This window comes from Tupaia chinensis, unplaced genomic scaffold (assembly GCF_000334495.1).
Source record: "Tupaia chinensis unplaced genomic scaffold, TupChi_1.0 Scaffold000238_1, whole genome shotgun sequence".
NCBI classification, from domain to species: Eukaryota; Metazoa; Chordata; class Mammalia; order Scandentia; family Tupaiidae; genus Tupaia; species Tupaia belangeri.
Genome location: NW_006159716.1, coordinates 7,328,866 through 7,336,874, shown reverse-complemented (window position 1 = coordinate 7,336,874; position 8,009 = coordinate 7,328,866). Strand labels below are relative to the sequence as shown.

Here is an 8,009-nt window from a genome sequence, read left to right as displayed (position 1 = left end):
GGTGGTGGTGGGGGGTGGGGGCTGTGCAGGACCTCTCGGCTGACCCTTCCCAGAACCCTCCTCTCTGGTTGCCATGGTGCTACCTCTGCAGAGGCCTGGGCCCTGGCAGGGAGGGGAGGGCAAGGTGGGGCCAAAGGAAGCAACCAGAAGAGAGGAAGCTAGCTCTTTCAGGGGGTCCCACTGGAAACAGGGGGCTGCAGAGGCGCTGACTCTGAGACCCTCCAACTGCAGGACCATCCTGGTGACCCTCAAGAGGTAAAAACGACCTGGAGAAGAAGTGAGGGCCAACAGAGGTGGGCGAGGGAAGTGACAAAGGGATGCAGGATGGTGCGAGGGGCACCGACGAGTAAACTGAGGCACAGGAGGAAGATGGGACCCTGCGAGGACTAGACTTCAGGCACAAATAACCCAGGGCCCTGCAGGAGGCAGGAGCTTCATAAATGTCAGCCAGAGCCAGAAGAGACTTCCTGGTCAGGACACCTGTGAGCCCGGTATGCTCAGACCAGGAAGGAGACCGGGTCAGAGAGGCGGTGAGGGTGCCCGCCCTGCACAGGCCTGCTCAAGGGCGCCAGCTCCCCTCTGAGCCTCGGCAGCTCCGTTCCTGCACGTCTGGCCAGCGAGGACTTTGGGAGAAGCATAGGCCCCCCTGCCACTCAGCCCAGCTGGGGCCACTGTCTCCATGCGCCCAACCCAGCCCCCACCCTGGCACAGACACCACGGGTGAGCGCACGCCTGGCACAGGCCCCAGTGCCCGCGAGAGAGGCTCCGAGCGGGCGGCTTTGTGTTCTGTGAAAACCAAATCCACAACTGAGCTCTCCAGCCAAGCGGGGCCTGCTATAGGCCCCCCTGCCACTCAGCCCAGCTGGGGCCACTGTCTCCATGCGCCCAACCCAGCCCCCACCCTGGCACAGACACCACGGGTGAGCGCACGCCTGGCACAGGCCCCAGTGCCCGCGAGAGAGGCTCCGAGCGGGCGGCTTTGTGTTCTGTGAAAACCAAATCCACAACTGAGCTCTCCAGCCAAGCGGGGCCTGCTGGGAAGGCTGGCAGGCCTCCCTTCCCGCTCCCCGCTGTGGGCCCACCCTCCCTCCCCACTCCCCCACCAGGAACCATGAAGAGCACCAGCTGCCACCCTGGCTGGCATAGAGGGCTGAGAGGGACGGGCCTGGGCCCTGCTCTGGCCATGCCAGGGTTTGCCCTCCCACCCTGACCCCCTTCCTGCCTGGAATAATTTGGAATACAAATCAGAGGGAAATGCTTTCCTCTGTTTGAACAAATTGCTATGGATCCCTCCCTGTCTCAGGTCAGGGCTCGCGATGGGGGATATTTTCACTCTCCGACTGCTAATAGACTCGGGAGAAGCTGCTGGATCGATAGAGGCCGGGAAAATTAGCCAGGAGCTCCAGGCCAGCCTCAGCCTGCCCCTGCCCCTGCCCCCACTTGAGGTCTCTGGGAAGGGGTGGAGGGCAGCCAGTCCCAGGCGGAACATAAGCCCTGACCAACGACCTAGTGAGCTGGGTGCCCGGGCCCGCCTCCCTGCCTGGGGACCAAGGCAAGGACAAGCAGAGGCTGCCTGGAGGGGCAGTGGGATAAGGTGGACCGAGAGACCGAGGCTCCCTGAGAGGTCAGCAGAGCCCTCCCTCACATACACACGGCCCCCTGCACACTCATGTGCTTTTTTCTTTTTCTTTTTTTTTAAGAGAGAGGTTTTTGCTATAGGGCGTGTGTGCTCGCCAGAAAGACAGAGAGAGACAGAGAGACAGAAAGTGAGAAATCACCCCCCAGGAGGGATGGCCACACCTCAATCCCTTCTCCTCCATTCTCCTCTCAGGATCTTGGGCACTCACACATGCCAGATGTGAGTTTTAAGCCGCCAGGTCCAGGACTTGAACTGTGGTCAATTACATGGAAGTTCAGCAACATAACCATTACTCCATCGGCTGGCCCCGCACATATGTTCTGATTGCAAATCATCATGCTCCAGCACACACATGCCCACATTGTTTATACATGCACAAAAACACAAACAGAGTGTGCGTGGACAGGGTTGACAGAACACTGCGAATGCATTTCAGCTCCTTTGGAGTACCCAGGGAAGGCAGTGTATCTCATGCCAGTGGTCTGCACACACAGGTGCACTCAGGCGCAGACACACACACCCCTCCAGAGAACGGAGGCAGGAGCCAGTGAGGAGATGCAGCCCCTGCTCCCTCAGCTCCCCAGGAAGTGAGAGCATGAGCCAGACAGGAGTATGCTTGAGGCACATCAGGGCACCCCTCAGGAGTGAGCTCCACCTGGCATCGCCCGAGGGCTCTGTGCCAGTGGGCAATGCCAGGGGCACAGTGCATGGGGGAGCAAGGCAAACGCAGGACTGGAAGAGAGGGCTCCACAGTCCCTGAGTACTCAGGCAGGAGGCGGATGGCTTGATGGGGAGAGAGCCACTTGGGCCTCCTGCCTACTGGCCAGCTGACATCCCACACTCACCCCTCAGTTCACAGGAGCCCGGGGCTGGCTCAGGAGGTAGATGGTGGGAAAGAGGGCGTAGTGCTCTCCTGGTAGGCAGAGCTATGCCACTAGCTTGGCAAGATCCCTCACCTCTGGCCACTGGTTTCTGCCTCTAAAAACTGAACCCAGTACCTCTGACCTTCCATGACTCCACACGGGGTCCCCTACTTGCTGTGCAGCCTGGGGACATCTCTTGCCTTCTCTGGACCTCAGGTTTCTCTCCTGACAGATGATAAGATTTGCCCTGAGATCTCCCCTGGCTTTGTCACGCTACAGAGTCCGTGATCCTGGATCATCGTTGTCTTGCACTCTGCTGTACCCTCAGTCCCTAGAACAAAGCCCGGTGCATAGCAGTTGCTCAATGAATATTGAATTATTAGTTAATCTCAAGTCCCAGGTGGTAGTAAGAAGACAGAGCAGTACACAACAGGATGGAAATGCTGCTGTGAGCTGGACCCATGAGGCCCGGGCGTACTCAGGGGTGCAGGCTCCCAGGTCATGGCCTGTGGGGAAGGCTCGCTTCCTGGGGGGAAAGTGAACAAAACGCAGTTGACCTTTTTCCCACCCCCAGGCCCCCTCGGCCTGCCTGCGGAGAGGAGCAGTCTTCCAGTCTCAGAAACTGTCCCTACCTTTACCTGGGTTTTAACTTCAGAGGGACAGGGAGCCAATGACTGTGGCTCTCGAGGCAATGCCCCATATTCATTCTGGGTTTGTCCTTAGTGACCCCCAACCTGTCCTCTGCAGGGATGAGGTCCCCTCAACCCTTCAGGGAGAGCCTGAGTTCCATCAGGAAGGTCTCGAGGAAATCGACACGCTGGGGTTCTTGTCACAAAATCTGAGGAGTGGAATGAGCAGCTCACGGGCCTGGTAGCCACAGGGGAGAGTCTGCAGTCTGGAACCAAGGCCTGTACACACAGCCCCGGAGTGAAGACGAAGAACAAAGAGCTCCACAGAGCAGGCAGGCCCCAAGACAGCGACACTGCCAGCCCGGGCGAGATGCAGCACAGGCTACCAGTGTCCCACCTGTGGGTGTCCCACCTGCGGCTCCCCTGACTCCCTGCACCGCCAGCCCAGCCCCTCGGCTGCCACGCGTGTGCACCCCTCTGCCTGAAGCCAGCTCAGGCTCCCGCTGCCCGAGTGTGCAGTGGACTCAGAGCACAGGGACAGCGACACCCCCAGGAACAGCCTCGACTGCTGATGGGGAGTGGTGTGCGCATGCCCCAGCACCCTCGCTCCGTGCAGGATAGCTCTGGAGGGTGTGTTTCCATTTCCCAGGTTCCCCGATGGGACATCGCGCAAGCTGATTGATAAGGCACCTTTTACTGGTTTGCTCTGTCCCTCTGACTCTCTTCCCCAATCTTCTACCGGAGCTTCCTGGACTTCCCTCCCAAGTACACTACCTGCACTTGGTTCCCGGTCTCAGAGTCTGCTTCTGGGGGGACCCACAGTAAGGCCATGCGTCCGAGTAAGTTCTGATTGTCTATGGTGTCCGCCCCTCAATCTCACGGGGCACCCCAGAGCCCACATACTGCCCAATCCCACCCTCACACATGCATCTCAAACACCCTACTACGCTCTCCTCCCTGTCCCCACCACCGACCTGGAAACCTAAGCCTTGGCTGAATCCCACAGTCCAAGACCCCGACTCCTCTGACTAACCACCATGGGCCACAGGGAGCGGGCCCGAGGGTGTATGGCTATTCTCAGAGTACGCTCTGGAAAGCGGTGGTGACTCTGCTGGCTGACCTGCTAGTAACTCTAAGGGGGGACTCGTAGGCTGCGTGACAAGACGCTGGACCTGGGGCAGACTGGCAGCAACCCTCGGTTCACACTACCAAGCAGGGTGACTTTCCTCCACGAAGGAGGGCCTCCCCGATACTTCCACGAATGCCTTCTAATACCTAGCCAGAGTCCTGGACTCTGGGTAGGCCCTGGATCCTGCAGTCTGGACACGAGGCCTTGGGAATAAGAAATGAGGTTCACAGGGGTGGAGGAAGGAATATAGAGATAATAACCTAATAATAGATTATAGAGCATATGGGGTCAGCAGGTGGTACAGTGGTTAAAGCGCTGAACTCCCACGGGGGTGACTATGGTTTGAGTCCCGGACCCAGAGGCTTAAAAATTCCACTGTGTGTGTGTGTGTGTGTGTGTGTGTGCCCAAAATACTGTGAGAAGAATGAAGGACAGGGTACTGTGGTGTGGCTGTCACCCTTGGGGGGTGATTTCTCACTCTGCCTTTGGTGAGCACACACAGCCTTCGGTAAAATAAAAAAATAAAAAAGGGGGGGAATGTGAGCATCAGATGAGTTGATAAACATCAGGAAGGCATGCCGGAGCTTGTCCTGAACCTGGGCCTGATACAGGAGGAGAAAGAGGCAGCTGCAGAGCCCCTGGGCATGGCTCTTAACTTCAGCCTCGGCCGCTGTTTACTGTGTGGCCTTAACAAGCTCTTGCTGTCTCTGGATGCAGTCTCTCAGAGATCTCTCTCTGGGTCACTTACGGCCACTGGCTGGCAGGGGAGCTCCGTCCTTGCCACCCCCTGCACTCCCCTGGCCTTCCGTGTCTACCCTATGGTCTTATCCCAGAAGGGAAAGGAGAGCCAAGCCTTACACTGCAGTGTCCAGCTTGCCTGTGGGCTTGTGTATTTCGCCAGAAGGTAAAGTGACCTCCCCTGGGTACTGGAGCACCAGAACCGAGCCCAAGACGACAAAGCCACTGGAGTTCAGCTCCCTCTCCACCTCCACCCACCCCATCTCAGAGACGGAGAAAGTGCCTTCATTAAGAGTGTTTCAAGAATCTGGGATCAGGAACCATCAATTGGCGTAATGGCTATGTCGCTAGACTCCCATGTAGTTGACCTCAGTTCGAGGCCTGGACCCGGTGGCTTAAACTCACGCCAGGCGCGTGTGCGTGCGTGCCCAAGATCCTGAGAAGAGAATGGAGGAGAAGGGATTGCAGTGTGGCCGTCCCGCCTGGGGGGTGATTTCTCACTTTCTGTCTCTCTGTCTCTCTCTTTCTCTCTCTTTCTGGCGAGTGCAATGTGCCCTATAGCAGAAACCTCTCCAACTAACAGGAGTTTTTCAAGAAATCACTTAGGGAGTTTCAGGACCAACGAGATATGCGAGTTCAGTTCAGAGGCCTCAGCTCCTGGATCTTTCCGATTAGAGGGTTTTTTTAATGTTTTTTTCAGGTCAGCAGGTGGCAAAGTGGCTAAGGAGCTAGACCCCCACGTGGCCAATCACAGTTTGAGTCCTGGACCCAGCAGTTTGAAAATCAGGCTGAGTGTGTGTGCATGTGTGCCCCAAATCCTAGGAGGAGAATGGAGAAGCGGTCTGGCCATCTCCCCTGGAGGGGTGACTTCTCACTTCCCCTCTCACTGCTCGCTTCGTCTCTCTCCAGTGAGCGCGTGAGCCCTATGACAAAAAGACCTTAGAAAAATATATTTTTTCTATAGTCCATAAACTTTATCTGTTCTTCCGGATGACATTGCCAACAGTCACAGATTCGCATATAATACAGTTGTGCATTGACTATTTACAATTTACAGTAGCTTTTTTTTTTTTTCTTCTGAAAAATCTGAGTACAAAAGCTATATAAACAATGAGGTGCTGCCATTTGGGATTCATCATACGTTACAGCTTAAAGAACTAGTCTCTAGCAAAAAAAAAAAAAAAAATTCATGTGTATGACAGAGAGAGGAGGAGCACCGTCCACAGTCCCTTCCCCAGCCCCCCAGCCTTGCACACATACCCAGCGTGTTTTAGGGTGACTGGACGGGGATTTGAACTGCAGCTGCTACACAGGACCAGCTTCTCCTGAACAGCATACTACCCCTACACCATGGAGCCAGCCCTGCTGAAGAGGCTGTGTGACAGCAAGTTGAAGTAAGGTCAGACAACGAGAAGAACTTCCCAGACGGAAGGGCCAGAGACAAGCAAACAGCGCTGTGGTTGCTGGTCTCCCTGGGTGTGGGTCTGCAGAGGTGGGAAGTGAGCTAGACGGCCCGGGACTTCTCGCACTGCCCTTTAGTTTCTGTGCCCCAGATCAGGAGGCTGTTTCTGGGTCCACAGAGCTTGCCTGCTGTCAGGAAACACTTGCTGGTGGGGAGAGGCACCAAGCACAGTGGGAATTGACAATGCCATGGAAATGCGTCAGTGTCTGGGGGGCTGGGAGAGGACAAGGGCGCTGGCAGCTGGGCAGCTGGGTGGGACTCCCACACGGAAGTCTGGGTAACCCCAAACGAGTCACTCCCCCACTCCAGATGGTGGTCTTCTCTGAAGTCCTTCCTGGGGACCCTCCGGGCAGCCAGGGCTCCCCGTGACTCCCTGAGCTAGGCCCGAGGGGATAGTGCGTGGGAGGAGAGCAGGCTCACAGCCCTTTAAGTCCCCTCTCAGTCAAGAAACGGCTGACCCCGAGATGGGGATTTGTGGAAACAGCTCCTCGCCCACCCAGTACCCATTCTCCCCTTCTTTATGACAGAGCTGTGATCGTCTCTTCAATCAGAACGCGTCCATCTACAAGACTGCATTTCTCAGCCTCACTTGCAGCTAAGAATGGCCAAGGAGATACGAACAGAAATCACAGGGGGGAAGCTGAGTCGGCTGCTAGGCCTCCCCTTTCACATGTTCCCTCCTTCTTCCTACCTGGAACATGTTACAATGGTTGAGCCTCAGCAGCCATTCGCTGACCTTGAGACAAAACGCGCGAAAGCGGGATTCCCGATTCTTGTATGACGAAATCACCTGTCTTGCTTTGTTTTGTTTTTTAATACTGATGTCTGCTTCCTACTCTCAAGCTTTCTGATTAAATTGGTACAATTTGGATACCAGGATTTTTAATTTTTTTTTTTTTTGAGAGATTTTCACTGTAGGGAAGGTGTGCTCGTCAGACAGACAGAGAGACATAGAGACAGAAAGCGAGAAATCACCCCCCAGGGGGGATGGTCACGCCGCAATCCCTTCTCCTCCATTCTCCTCTCGGGATCTTGGGCACGCACGCACACGCGCCCGGCATGAGTTTTAAGCCGCCGGGTCCGGGACGGGAACCGCGGTCGACTACGTGGGAGGCCAGCAACATAGCCATTACGCTAACTGCTGGTTCCCCAGGATTTTTAATTTTTATGTTTTTAGTTTGCCATAGGGTATGTATGCTCACTGCACTGGGGAGATAGAGACAGAGAGAGAGAGAAAGCACCCCCTGCGGGGGACGGCCACACTGCCATCCCTCTCCCCCTTTCTCCTCTCCGGGTTTTGGGCATGGATGCACATGTGCCTGGCATGTTTTTCAAGCCATCAGGTCTCAGACTTGAATCCTGCAGTCAGCCACGTGGGATCCGGACACCTTAACCACCACGCCACTGACCCAGTAGCAGTTTTGAAAGCTCCCCAGGCAGACTGGCAAGTGACATGGTGGTTAAGACACTGAATTCCCACATGGCCAACCAGAGTTTTAGTCCTAGACCCGGTGGCTTGAAAATCATGTCAGGCGCATGTGTGTGCATG

At 56.0% G+C, this 8,009-nt stretch overlaps 1 long non-coding RNA gene across 1 annotated transcript; it reads left to right on the top strand.

Moving 5' to 3' along the window:
• The first annotated feature begins 84 nt into the window (after positions 1-84).
• Positions 85-7,296, top strand: LOC102485428 (uncharacterized). Its single transcript, XR_334577.2, has 3 exons — positions 85-255; positions 6,273-6,397; positions 6,988-7,296. It is a non-coding gene; the product is annotated as an uncharacterized LOC102485428 (long non-coding RNA).
• The last annotated feature ends 713 nt before the right edge of the window (positions 7,297-8,009 follow it).